General features: G+C 48.9%; 2 long non-coding RNA genes across 2 annotated transcripts in view; both read right to left on the bottom strand.

Moving 5' to 3' along the window:
* Positions 1-150, bottom strand: part of LOC146196203 (uncharacterized) — a 97,002-nt gene extending 96,852 nt beyond the window's left edge. Inside the window, exon 1 of the long non-coding RNA XR_014706095.1 lies at positions 16-150. This is a non-coding gene — a long non-coding RNA (uncharacterized LOC146196203). The remainder of the gene's footprint in view (positions 1-15) is intronic.
* A 6,915-nt stretch (positions 151-7,065) lies between these two features.
* Positions 7,066-9,239, bottom strand: LOC146196202 (uncharacterized). The gene is made up of 3 exons (XR_014705632.1): positions 8,830-9,239; positions 7,808-7,930; positions 7,066-7,151 (listed from the first exon to the last, which is right to left on the bottom strand). It is a non-coding gene; the product is annotated as an uncharacterized LOC146196202 (long non-coding RNA).
* Positions 9,240-15,802: the final 6,563 nt, after the last annotated feature.

Below are 15,802 nucleotides of genomic sequence, written 5' to 3'. Positions count from 1 at the left end.
GCACCGTCTGCCTACATGCGCACTTTGTGGTGATGAGAGTCCAACGCTCGCGGTTAAGTGCGCTGCTGTGGGCACAACGCTGGTTGCCCACTGCAGTGCTGAACCCCTTTTACGTTTCATCACATAAACGCAGAAAACAAGAAAACCCACACAAACCCGCCAGCCACGCCCGCCTTTTCAGCAACTCACCGTTGACGGCTAGAACGCTAAACAATACAATGGATGGGTCTTGGCTATGGCCACCATATCTTGGCTAGGACGGCCGGCTGACCACGGATGGCTTTGGCTTTTGAGTCTCTTGACCAGGTAGCTTGTGCGCTGGCGCTGGATTTGAACATGCTGAAGGAAGCGCGGCGGGGAGGCACGGCTGGGCGGGCGAGAAACGTATTTTCTCGTCAAATCTGCGCCTCGTAGGCGTCTGCACAGGGAGGGCCGGAGAGGGAGGGGGGTGAAAAGTCGGCCCGTACCTTTACTCTGTCGCACCTGTGCCAACATCTTTAAAAATGCAGGGTTATTTGTGGCCATGCAGGTTTTTTAAAGATACTTGCGGCCAAGGACCGGTGATGTGATTTGCCCGCACTGCTTACTTTCCACCTTTACTCCAGGAAACTCAGGGAACTGTTATGAGAAGCACGTCGACGTGTCATTTTCAATTTTGCATCCATTGCGAAACTTTTGTTTTTTAAGCGGACAATATATTTTGCATTGGAAAGAGAAAAAGCAAGGTGCACTGAAAAACATGCACGAGAGGATGTAAAAGAACAGAACAAGCGCTAACTCTTATGAGAGCGCATTGTCCTACCGTTTTCTTTCTTCCCTGTGATGAAACTCCGCTTCCCTTAATGCAGAACCCTGCGCACACCTATGCTGGCTTAATTCGTAATTGTATTTTGAAAAGCGCTAAGCTGCACTGAAGACGAGGAGAGGTCAAAGGACAAAGACTGCAGAGAGAGGGAGAGAGAGATATCAGAGTGGTACATCGAGCTTACGTAAATTAGATGAAAGGAGGAAAGCCCAAGATGTGATTAGGTATGCTAGGGGAGTTTGCGGGGGTATAAACAATATTTATAAATGTTTCAGGGATGCGCACCTCAAACGAAACGAAGGAGATCGGAAGCGTACGTTTGTCGTAAGTCGCAAGGTTAGCGCGGGTAGTGGGTACAAGTACGCAGGACTAACCCTGTAGGCCTCTCTAGCATAGCGTAGACCCACACGCAGTGACCGAGCTTTGTCCCACCCCTGTCAAATGCGCTTTGAGTAGGAGGTGTTTTAGCGGAAATCTACGATCGCTTGTGTGTTGATCTGCAGCTAAAGGAACGTTGAATGGGCCTGGTGGCGCAGCTAGGGTGGAAGAATGGAAATCTATTACAAAACTGATTATATCTGAGCCGGTTAGTACACAGAAAAAAATCAAGCCACCACAAGAATAGACGCAAGCAAATTAAAGAGGAAGGACTGCGCTGACACTAAAAATGCCTGTATTTTCCCGCCGCGGTGGTACAGTGTTAGGCCGCTCCACTACTGTGTCCAACGATGCGAGATCGAATCCCGGCCGTGGTGGCCGCTTTTCGATGCAGGCGGAGAGCAAGGAACCCGTGTGCTGTGCGGTGTGACTGCACGTTAAAGAACCCCAGGTGGTCGAAATTTCCGGAGCCCTCCACTACGGCATCTGAGACGCTTTGAGACGTTAGACCCCATAAACCAAACATCTGTAATTAGGAGACAGAAAACATCATAAGGGTGAAAAAAACTTTGTGTGACGAAGAAGACGAACAGAACTTCAGCTTCTTTGTGACTATAGGACTTGAAAAAATAATAGAAGAGACATCTGGACGAGTTGGTACGGTGACGATGAGTAAACCGCGCTACAGACTAGGACGAAGGTCAAGAACAAACCAGCGCCCGTCCTGTTTGTTCTTGACTTTCATCCTAGTCTGTAGCGCTGTTTATTCACCGTGAAAAAATAAACCAAACGAAATACGAAGGACGGAAGAGATAAGGCGCACTCGTGTTTATTTAAAACATGTACCTACTGTCCCAGATTTAAATTCTGCTGCTTTGTGATAAGCTCTGCGCAAAAATTCTAATTCTTCAGTTGCAAAATTTACAGATGGTGTACTGAAACGTGTTTAGTCCACCATGGTCAACCACCACGCGCCTTCTTAATCTCGCGCACCTGCCTACTCTTTCCAATCACGAATTGGCTTGATTTGCAATTTGCATTTTTTGGGCATGATCATGATTTCATAAAGCAAGGTTGCTTAATGGGGTTCATTTGAGTGAATTCATGTGTTCCCAGGTTCTCTCATTCATACACCACCCAGTCTGTCCGGTGTAGTGTCAGCCTAAAGAAAACGGAATCTTGTAGATAAGGTATACTCCTGGCACTCGCAGAATCGCTTCTTGGTCTCTTCCAGGAGGTGCTACGAACGTTTGATTTTTAGGTACATGGAGTAAATCTTGTTAGGGGCAGGACGCAGTACTTCGACGCCGGCCTTTGAGACAATATTTTTCAAATTAAGCGTGATGCCATTGGATATACGGCAACACTGTATGCATAGACTTGCTCTCGTTCAATTTGCCAACGCCGCTAGTGTTCTTGCCTTAGTGCTGCGCTTTGAAATTTTTCTACACTGCTTCGCTGACGGCGGCTATCAAGGCATGCAGTCAGGTAGCTAGCATTTTGCAGCTTTTTATGCTTGTTGTTGCTGAAGTCCACCTTGTGCACAGGATAGCTAATGCTGACCAAAAGATCGAAGTTGCCAAGGCCTGCTGCGCTGTCCTGGAGTTCCCAGAGTCACTGGGGAGTAGACATAAGGAAATACAAAACTGCGCAAAAAAGACGGGACAAGAAGAACAGAGAGGCGCACACGAAGTAGACCTTTGCCAGACCTCTTTCACAGTGCTAACACGCATGCAGGTTGCACTGAACGCCATTGACAGGTGAAAGTATTTATTGACGGATTTTGTCGAATTTCGGAGTTGAAAGCCAATTCGGGTCAGCAGCCTTAAATGTTAGGAAAAATCCTTTTATTCAGTCCTCGTTGGAGCTGCTTAGGTAGGGCTTCATAACGAGCAGGAAATCGTCAACGTACGTAGCTTTATGTGATGAGCGCACGGTCGTTATTCACAGCATCATGGCCTTCATATTTCTTCCAACGCTAGCCAGGTACGATCGTCACACCAGTGCAGGTTACACACTCCACTCTTTTCCACATATCGTAAGACTCCGAGCAACAGCTCCCACCCGTGCAAGGGCACTCCTCAAACTTCACTGCTAATTCCAACTTTCTGTGCCGCTTCACGGAAGATCGAGTCTTAACTCTCAAAATACTCACAAACAAAAACGGTGCCATATATGACAGCGCCGACTCACCCGGATTCGCATATGTACAAAGCCCAGATGCTGGCGAAGGGTGTCGCGCGGTTAATCACCGCGAGCGATACGCGTGCCAATTAAAGAGCAGATGGCCGCTAGGTGGGAGCTGGTGTCAAAATGAAATACAAGGCAATCGTTATAATGCTAAAATGGCGCGCCGAGGGTAAATGGTGGCAAAAGCGTCGGCGTCTCGTCGCACATCTCTGAGCCTATCAGCCCTAGTAGGGAAGAAAAGAAAATTAAACCCCAGTGCACTATTTGTATTTTTCTTTTTTTTTTTTGCGGAAAAGTTTTGTCGGTGTTATTCTGTGAGTGTAACTGTGGTAGACGTAGCCAGTATAACAAGCAAAACTCTTTATTTATACATCAGGTAATGGCGCCCGCTTTCGCTCTGCTTGGCGTTGTCGCCCATGCCGGGGTCTCTCGGCGGTCCGCCTGGTTAGCTTGCCGCTTGGGGCGCTGTCGTCAGTGGCCAATTAACAATTAACCATATTATACTCTAATGTGATTTTATCCATCTGGGAGTCGATGCAGGCGCAGTCACTGTTCCTAAGGCCCTGGAGTTTAGAGATACTAGTGGCCGGGTGAATGATCCTGCGGTGGAAGCTAGCAAAAACGATTAGAATATTGGTGGCGTAAAAGCCGAAAAGTAACATAATGTTAGTAAGGTAGAAACAAAAATGCAAATATTAGAATGATGGTATAGGTACCCATTTAGGACAAAATTTAAAATATAGGAAAAAAACGAGTATGGTAGCAATTGCTACCATCCATCCATCCGTCCATCCATGCCATGCCATGCCATCCCATCCCATCCCATCCCGTCCCGTCCCGTCCCGTCCCGTCCCGTCCCGTCCCGCCCCGTCCCGCCCCGTCCCGTCCGTCCGTCCGTCCGTCCGTCCGTCCGTCCGTCCATCCATCCATCCATCCATCCATCCATCCATCCATCCATCCATCCATCCATCCATCCATCCATCCATCCATCCATCCATCCATCCATCCATCCATCCATCCATCCATCCATCTAGAGTTAGTGTCATCATCATCACCAGCCTGACTACTGTATACCTACTGCAGGACGAAGGCCACTCCCAATTCCTCCAATTACCCGGTCCTGTGCTAGCTGCATTCACTTGGCCCCAGCGAACTTCTTAACCTCATCTGGCCACCTAACTTCCTGCCACCCCCTGCTACGCTTTCCTTGCCTTGGAATCAAGTTTGTTACTCTAAGCGACCATCGGTTATCCTCTCTTCGCATTACATGTCCTGCCCATGCCCATTTATCCTTCTTGATTTCCACTAGAATGTCAGTGACTTCAGGTATTTCTCTGACCCACTCTGCACGTTTCCTATCTCTTAATGTTCCCCCTACCATTTTTCTTTCCATAGCCATCTGCGTTGTCCTCAACTGAAGTAGAGCCCTCTTTGTTAGCCTCCACGTTTCAGCCCCATAGGTAAGTACAGCTAAGATGCAACTGTTGTATACTCTTGTCTTGAGCGATACCGATAAGCTGCTAGTCATAATCTGCGAGTGCTTGCCAAATTCGCTCCATCCCAATCTTATTTTTCTTGTAATTTCCCTCTCACGTTATAGAGAGTTAGTGGAAGATTTAGTGTATATGCTACCAGAAGCAGCATATACAGTAGCTCTAACCCAACCTAAATGATCAAGGCGATTTAACACAACCCTGGCCGCTCGCTTCTGTGGCGGCAGCCGGTGGTTCGCGAGGTTGTTCATGGTGCTGGAATAAAATAATAGCGGAGGGTTCATTTACTGTTTCCAAATTTCAAACGAGATACTATATTTTCTTCACAGAGATGGCTGTTAGAAAATACAAAGATAAGGAATCGTCCTCCAGTTTTACCGAACAGGACCGGGTATACATCGCATATTGCAGTCTTACATGGAGAAGCTGTACTTTTACTTATTTCGTACGCTAATATCTCTTAGCATGTACTAAGTTCAGTGGCCGCGAAGAATGAATCATGACGAATCGGACAGGCGCTAAAAGTAAGAATTTCACTGAGACCTTGACTTCATCTCTTTCCACGTCGTATATGCGAACATTAATGGGGAGGATGGTTCGGCTATGGTGAGAGAGAGGGGTCACGCTTAGTTCGCTACCGCTACTATCTATCGCTACCGCGCGCCGTCAGTAAGCACAAGTGTATCCCCCCGAGGGTTTGGTTTGTGGAGTTAAGCGTCACAAAGGGACTCAGGCTGTGAGCGATGCCGTAGTTGAGGAGTCCGGAAATTTCGACCATATGGGGTTCTTAAACTTGCACTGACAATTCACAGCGCACGGACGCCACTTCGCTTCGCCTCCATCGAAACTACGCCGCCTGCGGTCGGGATCGAATCCGGGTACTAAGGCGCAGTAGTCGGGCGTCTTACCACTGCACCACCGCAGTGGGGTGATCATCATAAGGCTGCCACGTGGCAGCTGCTAAATGGGAAGGTGAGGTGGCGGTCGAAATAGGGATCCTCGGTTGCCGAGTCAGACTCTAAGCGGCCATCGGTTATCCTCTCTTCGCATTACATGTCCTGCCCATGCCCATTTATCCTTCTCGATTTCCACTAGAATGTCGGTGACTTCAGGTATTTCTCTGACCCACTCTGCACGTTTCCTATCTCTTAATGTTACCCCTGCCATTTTTCTTTCCATAGCCATCTGCGTTGTCCTCAACTTAAGTAGAACCCTCTTTGTTAGCCTCCACGTTTCAGCCCCATAGGTAAGTACAGCTAAGATGCAACTGTTGTATACTCTCGTCTTGAGCGATACCGGTAAGCTGCTAGTCATAATCTGCGAGTGCTTGCCCAATTCGCTCCATCCCAATCTTATTTTCCTTGTTATTTCCCTCTCACGTTATAGAGAGTTAGTGGAATATTTAGTGTATATGCTACCAAAAGCAGCATATACAGTAGCTCTAACCGAACCTAAATGATCAAGGCGATTTAACACAACCCTGGCCGCTCGCTTCTGTGGCGGCAGCCGGTGGTTCGCGAAGTTGTTCATGGTGCTGGAATAAAATAATTGTGGAGGGTTCATTTACTGTTTTCAATTTTCAAACGAGATACTATATTTTCTTCACAGAGATGGCTGTTAGAAAATACAAAGATAAGGAATCGTCCTCCAGTTTTACCGAACAGGACCGGGTATACATCGCATATTGCCGGCCATACAGAGCCATTCGGATGGCACTGCTTTCTTACAGAACCGATGCCCACAGAGGATACTTTCAGGTGGAGATGAATCCCTGTGACATAAGACCGCATTCACCTGTCACAGGGGTCTTTTCCAGTTTACCCGAATGCCATTTGGCCTAGTTGGAGCTCCGACTGTGTACCAACGTCTTATGGACCGTGTTCTAGGCGATGCAAGGCGGCGCTAAGCTTTTTCCTACCTACCCAGACAACCATATCAGATCCAGGAGATGTCCATAAAATGCACCCCTCAAAATATTTAATATTCAGAGGATCTCCACAAATACCCACAATTGGTCCAGTGGATATTCCAGAGATGTCCCTATTGCCTCACAGTGGACGTCCACATGGACATTCATTATGATGTCTAGAGGACATTGCCAAATCAGTCTTTGGACATTGCATGGACATTGCCAAGATGTACAAGCATGCACTTTCAACGGAGCTAGGGATAGCTTTTGAGCAAAACACATAGCGTGAATTATAGTTTTATTCACAGAAGGACTGCAAGCTTTCAAACACCTTTCCCTCTTCATGGGTTTCAGTTTGCGTCCGTGCTTGTGCCTCCTGGAAAATATGAAAGATGAAGTGAACAATAAAGTGGGGCATTAAGAAATTTACAGGTAACAGAAAATAAATAGTCACAAAACAAACTTGTCTGAAGGCTGGCAACAGAACTTACAGCTATATAACAGTGAAACAAAAAAATGGATGTAAAACCTTTACGTGCGAAGAAAATAAGCCTATTAACATGCCCGTAGTTAAATGAATGTAAAAATTTCACAACCTGTTGTCTCTGTAACAAGGATAGTTAACAATTTGTGTTCACTTCTTTTTCAATTAAGGTTGGAAGTTGTTTTAGAGTGTAAGCTGCACTATTTAGGCTACAACTTCAGATTTCACCTCGCTGGGACTGAGTAACTTCAACCTAGTTAAGCATAGGTGTCCACTAAAAACTGAGACATACTGTGCCTTCCTTTCCCCAAAAACCAACTAAAAAAAATTAAAAAATAGCGGAATGAAAAGGTGGTGTTAAGGCACTCTCGCATCTACTGTTAATGAGAAGCTTGAGCACCCCAATTCAAACCGTGTACAGCCTTGGTAAACCATGCAAAATCACGCTTCTTTCGCTCATTTAAATTTGTTCAAGCCATGCTTAAACAGGCATCTAACTGGTATGTACATACACAGTTTTGTACAAAATAGTGGCTAAATTTTCATACCTTGTTTTGCAAGCCTTTCCTGTTGCTGTTTAAGACGGCATGGAGCATGTTGGAGCCATTTCTTTATAACTGCTTGCACATCATCCACTGTTGCAACATACTGCATGTTTGACCTTGCAGCCACTGAAACAAATACAGCAGTATAGTAGCTGTGGTTCATTATTAAAATACCAAAAAGAAGGAAAAATTGTTGCCAGCCGCTGCAATTGCTATTTAATAACTTAAGCACCTGAGTACTGAGCTGCAGCCAGTGGAAATAAAGGAACAGGGAGAGGAAAACAAGGACAAGTAGAGCGTAATGACAGCAAGAAAGGAAAAGAGAGTTTCATACACTCTTCATAATATCCAGAAAAATATACAGTGTGAACAAGCTAGCACCGCACGCATAGCAAGACAACAATCTTATTCTCTGAAGTGAGCTAATAAAAGCCAGTCTAGCTTTTCTAAAAAAAAAACGAACAAAAAATGGCAAAGCAGCAACCCATTTTGCGACGAAGGCATGCAAAAAGTGACGTTCGCGGCAAGTGCTGTTGACCTGGGCGTGTTTAGGAGGCTTCTGCAGTCGCGCGGCAAATCTGCAAAGCAGCTATGCTTTGACAGCTTTTTAAGCAGGGAGGTCGCGGCCTTCTGCGTAATGTTCTCTTCTAGTATCCACTCCCGCAAAATACACTTTATGTCAATATCAGCAATGTCACTCGCACATTTGCTAGGCGTTGGACGCGCGCAAAATGGCTCGCCGCTTAAAGAAAAAGCTAGAGGTTCCGATGACGCAGGTGATCCTTGCGCGGCGGGAATAAACTCTGGGTCAAACAATGCAGAGGTGGGCTCCGGGCTGTCATTGCGGGCTAGCTCTCCAACTACCATTTCTGGTTTATGCACTTCTGCACAATCGTCGGGTTCACCAAGAGCAGAAAACGTGGCACGAGTATTCCTCGCAGCTGCGCGTGCTGCCCATGACTTCGCTCTTGCTTTAGGCATAGCAGAAAAAGTCGTGCTCTTAGGTGATGCTGAAACGTACGTACCTTTGAAGAAACGTACTTCACGAACAAGGCAATGCACAGGGCGATTAACAACTTGAAATGAGTGCTGCTGTCAACTTCGTCAGCGAAGATGTGGCCGTGTGACGCGCGTGCGACGATATGCGGCTGGCAGCAATTCGGAGAGCGGTCGAGGCGATGTGAGCTTGTGTCAGCCATGCAACATATGCATGCCAGGCACAATGACACTTCCGGCTTCCAGGGATCGCTTCCGGTTGTACAGGAATATACTGGTAGGGTGCATAACTATTACACCAAGCGCGAGCTGCAATACTCGGAAGCGCCAAGCGCCAAAATACGACGACGCCACTCGCGACCGCTGAGTGTATTGCAATAGGCATGTACTAAGGCATGAGTCATCTGTGGACACACGTCCGCGTTGCACTTAAATTGACCGCGTCTTCTCGCTCGCTCGTGCATTATGTTATTGTGTTGTGGTGGCTGCGCAGCGGAGGCAGGGAAGGGAACCAGACGAACGCCATGAAAGAAGAAAAAAAAAGGCGTGCTACTCCGCACTAATTTTGTGGTAGAGTTGCCGAAGATCTCATGAAAGTGACAGCGCGTCGCCCAATAAACGCATTATTCATGTTCATAACAAATGTATCACATAACAAGTCTGCAGGCAAGGCATTTAATATTTTTCGCTCACCACAAAGAATGCACTATTTCTTGATCGCGAATGTAGGCAGGCAGCGAGTCTCTCCAACGTCCTCCTCAACCTCTCCGGCACGAGCAACGAGCTGCCCACGTTTTTATCATGCACTGCGGCATGAGTCATCTGCGGACCGCGTTTTCTCGGTCGCGGGAGGGGGGGGGGGGGGGCTGTGCAGAGGAGGCAGAGAAGGGACAACAGGGTCTTGAAGATGAAATTGAGGGGCTTTACTTTAAGACTCTGCCTGCCTTTCCACTTACCTCTATCCGGTCCGCACAACGAGCTACCCCCACGTTTTTCTCCGGTAGCGCCCGGAGACAATGAACCACATCAAATCGGTCAAATTTCCAGGAAGCTCAACTCACGGGCACGTGCTCACGCACAGTACGCTACGCAAACACGATCCAACACCACGGCGCGAAAAATAAACTGCATTAAAATGCTATTAAATTACTGGATATTTCGATTATTTAATTTTTTACGGCAATTTAAATTTCGCACCTTGTGACATTTTTGCAATAGCATATATTAATGTAGTCGACAATTTGAATATGTTAGTCAAATCTACATATGGTATTTACCAGCGGAATTCGGTAGCTAAAGAAAGAAAAAAAGTTTAGTAGGCCGGTGCGGTAACATTCACGTTTGGCTAGTGCGCGCTGCCTGAAATTGCGGCGAACCGCTAGAAACACAATCTATGTGTCAGCAAAACAGATGTTTCATTAGTCCGAATCAAAATTTGAAGTAAAAATCTGCTGAACTATGCATGTCCACTGAAAGTCACATTATAACATCGAAGTTGTGTACACTGTGTGATATCTTCACGACCACGCAAAGGTAAGGTCATGAGGATATCCACTAAAAGATGATCTTTTAATAATGGACGCATGGACATCTCATGGGTGTACAAAAATTACGTTTGATATTGAGACCTTTTGTGAAGATCCTATGGATATTGCTGGTTGTGTGGGTAGATAACATTGTGATATATACGGCAACTTACGCCATCTCAGGGAAGTACTGGAAAGACAAAAGTCTGAGGGAATCATTCTGAACCCGAATAAGACTCGGATAGCGGTGACCCGAATAACCTTGTTAGGGTTCACGCTAGACAATGGACGCCTTCTGCCGTGCGAGGAAAAGCTCCGGGCTATTCGGAAGTTCCCCTCCCCGGCAGATGTAGGCGGACTGAGATCACGGTCTGGGAATGGTGAACTTTTGTCGGCTGTTTATCCAAGATTGCGCAGCTCTGTAAGCCCCCTTAACGACGTTGTTAAGGGAAGGTGTTAAGTGGCATTGGGGTCCCGAGCAAGAGGCTGCACTGCGAGGCCTAACTTTAGCGCTCGTGGAAACCACAGAGCTGCAGCTGTTAACAGGGAATTTGTGATCCACACGGATGCATGTGATCTCGGATTCGGAGTAGTTCTGCTTCTAGAGCACGTAGGTAGCCTGAGACCGGTGGTGGTAGTGGAAAGCATTTATTGCAAAAGGAGAGATTGCTTGGAGAGCCACCCCTAGTGGGCCGCTTTCCTTACAATATTAGGTGCAATCCCTTATTCTGGGACTCAATTGGTCTGGGCCGCCACACGAGCTCGGTGGACCAGAGCTTGTTGTGCCGCTAGATCCAGGCAGCCAAGCAGGGTCACCTCCCAGTCCTCTCGGGTAGAGAAAGGGGTTATGGGTAAAAGAGAAGGATTTAGCTGGCATGCCCAGACCATGTGAAAGGTGTCAGCCACCTCTCCACAGAAAGGGCAGAGGACAGAAAAGGAAGGGTCGAAATGTTTGAGTACTGCCGTGCACAGTAGAGTGTTAGCAAAAAGTCGAAGTATTCTTTCGCCCGCTTTCCCTAGACCCTTGAGAGGAGCTGGGTACTGACGTTGCGAGTCCCGGTAATAGGCACAGATGTCTTGAAAAGTTAAGAGAGGATAAGTGTCCTGGTCCAGATTGGTATGGTCTATGCCGGGGGCCTGGTTAGTGAGTGCGCGGGCGGCCGAGCTGGCGGCCTCATTGCCTGGTAGGCCCTGGCGGCCTGGAGTCCAAATGAGAAATCCGGTCTGGGGATCCTGATCCCAAGCTGCTCTCCGAAGTATTGTTTGTGCTGTAGGCGTTATCCAGCCCAGCTCATAATTCCGACAGGCCCCTCGCGAGTCGGATAGGATGAATTAAATTGAGGGTGGGAGGCAGCCAGGGCGATTGCTACCTCCTCCGCGTGGATTGCGCTAGGGGCCTTAAAAGTGAGGCCATTCACCTGTCTTTCCTCATGAACGACTGCAGCCGTGTACCATCCTCCTCTGGAGTGGTGCGGGCCCGCAACAACCACATAGAAAACATTATGTTTAGAGCCATAATGGCGGTGCAGGACATTTGCCCGCGCCTGACGCCGTCTATTGTGGTCTTCTCTGTCCATTTATGTAGGAATGGCTCGAACACGGAGGGCGCCTCTCCATAGCTGTGGCACGCGTACCCTTTCCTCAATGTGATGGTTGTGTTGTATATGTAGCCGGTCCAAAAGGCGACGACCGGACGCGGTCTGGGCAAGACGAGTGCATTGGTTAGTGAGGTGCGCTTCGCGTAGCTACCGATAGGTGTTCACCCCCCCCCCCCCTGCAAGGAGCCTCGCATTGTAGGTAGAGATCGGGAGGTCGAACGCCTTCTTGATCACCTTGTAGAGAATGACCTCCAGGATGTCTTCATCATGCTTGCGCAAGTGCAGGTATGGAGTTGAATAAAGAATTCGACTCGTCACAAAAGCAGGGGCGAGTCGCATCGCATCCCTGCTTCTGAGGCCCCCACGCTCGTTGGAGACGCGGCGGGCCATGCGGCCCACTTGGTCGCCAACCTTGCGAAGCTTGGCTAGTGGTGTGTCAGCGCGACAGTTTTGATGAATAAAGAGTCCGAAGACTAATCTCTGTGGCTTAGCGTATGGGTCCGCTAGCCAGAGAGAGAAGTATTGGTGTCTTGCATCTCGATGAGGGGCGTAGATGCATGAATTCTGATTTTTGAGGAGAGCACTGGAGACCACAGTACGTAGCATGAGCGATCCACTATGCCCGCCGCTGTTTGCAGGCAGTCCTCCAGTTCACCAGTGTTGCCCTCTGTAGCCCAAATGGCGATGTCGTCGGCATACAGCGCATGCTGTATACCTTGAACATCATCTAGTTGGTCAGGGAGATTAAGCATTGCCAAATTAAAGAGTAGTGCACGGGGATAGCACTGCGCCTTGTGGCGTGCCCCGCGTACCCATAGTATAAGGGCCGCGCTCCTTGTCCTGAATGCGGATAAAGGATTCACGGTCTGTTAAGAACTATTTTACGTAATTAAACGTGTTGTGTCCGCATTGTGTCTCGCTGAGGTGAGCGAGGATGACACTGTGCTTCACGTTGTCGAAAGCGCCCTTCAAATCTAAGGCGAGAAGCACCTTGCCGTTGTGAGGGTGCTCGACAGGCATGTGTACCTCGTGGCTGAGTTGAAGCAGAATCTCCTGTGCTGACTTCTGAGGTCGGAATCCGAAAATCGTGTCTGCGAAAATATTGCAAGCTTCCAGATATTCAGAGAGGCGATCTCGAACCATGGCCTCCATGAGCTTGGCTGCGTAAGACGTTAGGGAGATAGGTCGCAGGTGATCGATATTGATCGGCTTACCCGGCTTAGGGATGGTGATAAGCGGTTTTCCATTCTAGGGGGAGGGGTGTTTCTTCTTTCCAGATTGCGTTCATATATTTTAGCAGGGACTGATACGCCGGATCAAGAAGGTTGGCCAAAAGTTTCACCGTAACCTTGTCCCTGCCGGGAGCGGTACCTCGTTTCATTTTAGCAAGAGCTGCCCGCAGATCATGGAGCTGGAACGGGCGATCCTCTCTGCCTGCATAGAGTTATTCCTGTCAAAGGGTGCCTTGGACTTGACACAGATACTGATCCCGTAGAGTCTGTGCAAGTTGTCAGTATTGCCCTTGAAATTATGAATTGCTCGTTGCAGATGTTTCTGTGTTTCTGTGCGGGTCTGAGTGGAATCTATGTGGCTGCGGAATAGCCTCCAAGTATTGCGACTAGACATTTGTCTAGCAGCAGAGTTACAGCGATCCACCCAGTTAGAGTCGGTGAGCTGGGCAGCATACTCAGCCGCCTTTTGGGTGAGATCGCGAATCCTCAAGCGGAGTTTCTTGTTGTTTCTGACGGCGCCATCTCTTAGTGAGGCTGCGCCGCGCTTCCCAAAGGTGGAGATGGTTGTCCACATCCGTTACCTTACCTGTGAGTTGTATTTGCTTCTCGTGTTTGTGTAGTGTTTGGGTGAGGCTTTGGGCCCAGGCAGAATAGTCGTCTCCGGGCATACTGGAGGCTGTCAGTGATTTACGGAAAGCCGTCCAGTCTGGCAGGATGGCCTGTGTTATGGTGCGGTGTAGGGGACGAGTGTAAATGATTCCGTGGATGATGCAGTGGTCGCTGCCAAGGGTGTCTTCGGTGTTGATCCAGTCAGTGTGTCTTATGTTGCGGGTGAGGGTAAGATCGGAACAGGTGTCCCTAGTTACTGAGTTACCAACACGTGTTGTATGGACGGGGTCAGTATGAAGAGTAATGCCCAGCGTGGAGATTAGTTCTGCTTTCTGCTACGCGACTATTCCTTGCGGTAGCCCCATAATTGACTGGGGGCGTTGAAATCCCCCACAACCAGAAGGGGATTGCGATCTGCTACCTTTCGCGCCTTGCTAAAGATGTCCGAGAACGTAATGTTCTTAAGTTTAGGGGGGCAGTATATATTTAAGATGTGTACGGGTGAATCAGTACGACGCAAGGGGAGGACTGTCACCATCACATACGAATAAGATTAAGTTCGAGATCGACCTCCTGCGCGGTAAAGCCTTTGTGGACAAGAAGACAGGTCGACGGATCCCGTTGAAACATGTTGTAGCCCGACAGCTTCGCCGCAGCCCTAGGTTCTTGGGTCCAACTACGTACTGATGGGTGCTTAAAAGTCTCGAGATATAATCTTAAGTTAGCTCTCTTTTTACGGTTTTTAAAATCATGGCAGTTCCATTGCATGAGGGAAAAGCTTGGGGGGCTGCGGGATGGCTTAGTTCTCACCGCCATGTTGAATTTGGAGTTGAGCTGGGTTAGACTGCGCAGCTACGTCTCCCAGTCCCTGAGCAGCTGGGAGGGGCTCCGCAGGATCTTCGACGATTTCATCCAGGTCAATTTTGCGCATAAATTTTGACGGGCGCTTAACTTCCTTCGGTGATTTAAGCCTGCGGCCGAGGCGCGAACCATTCTCGTTCAACCATGTTTTGACGCTACTGGTGACTGCAATGGTCATCTTCTGAGTGATGTCTTCCAGGACCTTACCGAAGCTGGAAAGCTGGCCTACCAACTCAGCTAGTGTTTTCTACAGCCGTTATGCGACTGTCCATTGCCTTTTCCCGAGGGCCCTCGCACATAGGCTCGGGTTCCGCAGGGCGCACCACTGGGTCCGCCGGCGATGACGGCGGGGAAGGTGGGGTTGCGTGTGCAGAGCGTAAAATTTTGTTTTCAGCAGCTAGCTGAGCTACCTGCGCACGAAGGGCTGCCATTTAGCGGCGCATCTTTAGGATTTCGGGGGAGAGAGAGGAAGGGGCGCGAGAGGTGGGAGAGAAGGCGACCCCAGCCCAGCTGCCTACCTTGTTCGATGACTTCTTGAAAGCTGCAGACGTTGATAACCCACTGCCTCCGAGCTCCGGAAAGTCCTCAGCCTAGATAACCGGACTGCCCTGGCCCTGTGAAATCTTTTTCGGTGACGTCCTCGATGACGGCTTCTTGGAGGATGGAGGTAGTTTCTGATTGGTCGGCGCGCTCTCAGCCTTGCCGCCGGGATCACCTCCAAACACCTTGCCCTGCGACTGGAGATGTCGTGTTGCTGGGGGCCCTTTGGGGCTCCGGGCTTGCTGAAGCCTTCGAAATTTTCCTTTGCAGGCCCGCGAGCCCGTGAGATGGGCTTCCCCGCAGACCATGCAGGCCGGCTTGCACTCGTGGGGTGCCATGCCATCGGCAACGTTTTGACCGCAATGGCCGCAGCGTTCTTCTACTGGGCGAGGGCAGATGGCCACCCGGTATCCGATGGTTCCACACCGGTAACAAGCTGGGATTGTGCGCTTGTACTCCTGCACCGGCGTGACCGTTGAGCTGTAGAGGACAAAGCGTGGCACTTTCCGGCCCACCAAGGTGACCAGCGCAACAGACGAGTTTCCGAGCTTGCGGACGAAAGCGATTTCTCCGTCGCGCCAGATTAGTTTGTTGCTAAGAGTAACCGAGGTCTCCCGCTCGTGGATGGTGATGACA

This window comes from Amblyomma maculatum, chromosome 3 (assembly GCF_055883805.1).
Source record: "Amblyomma maculatum isolate TAMU_Amacu chromosome 3, ASM5588380v1, whole genome shotgun sequence".
Lineage (NCBI taxonomy): Eukaryota > Metazoa > Arthropoda > Arachnida > Ixodida > Ixodidae > Amblyomma > Amblyomma maculatum.
Note: the sequence above shows the minus strand (reverse complement) of the source record. Positions and strands in the feature narration are given on the sequence as shown.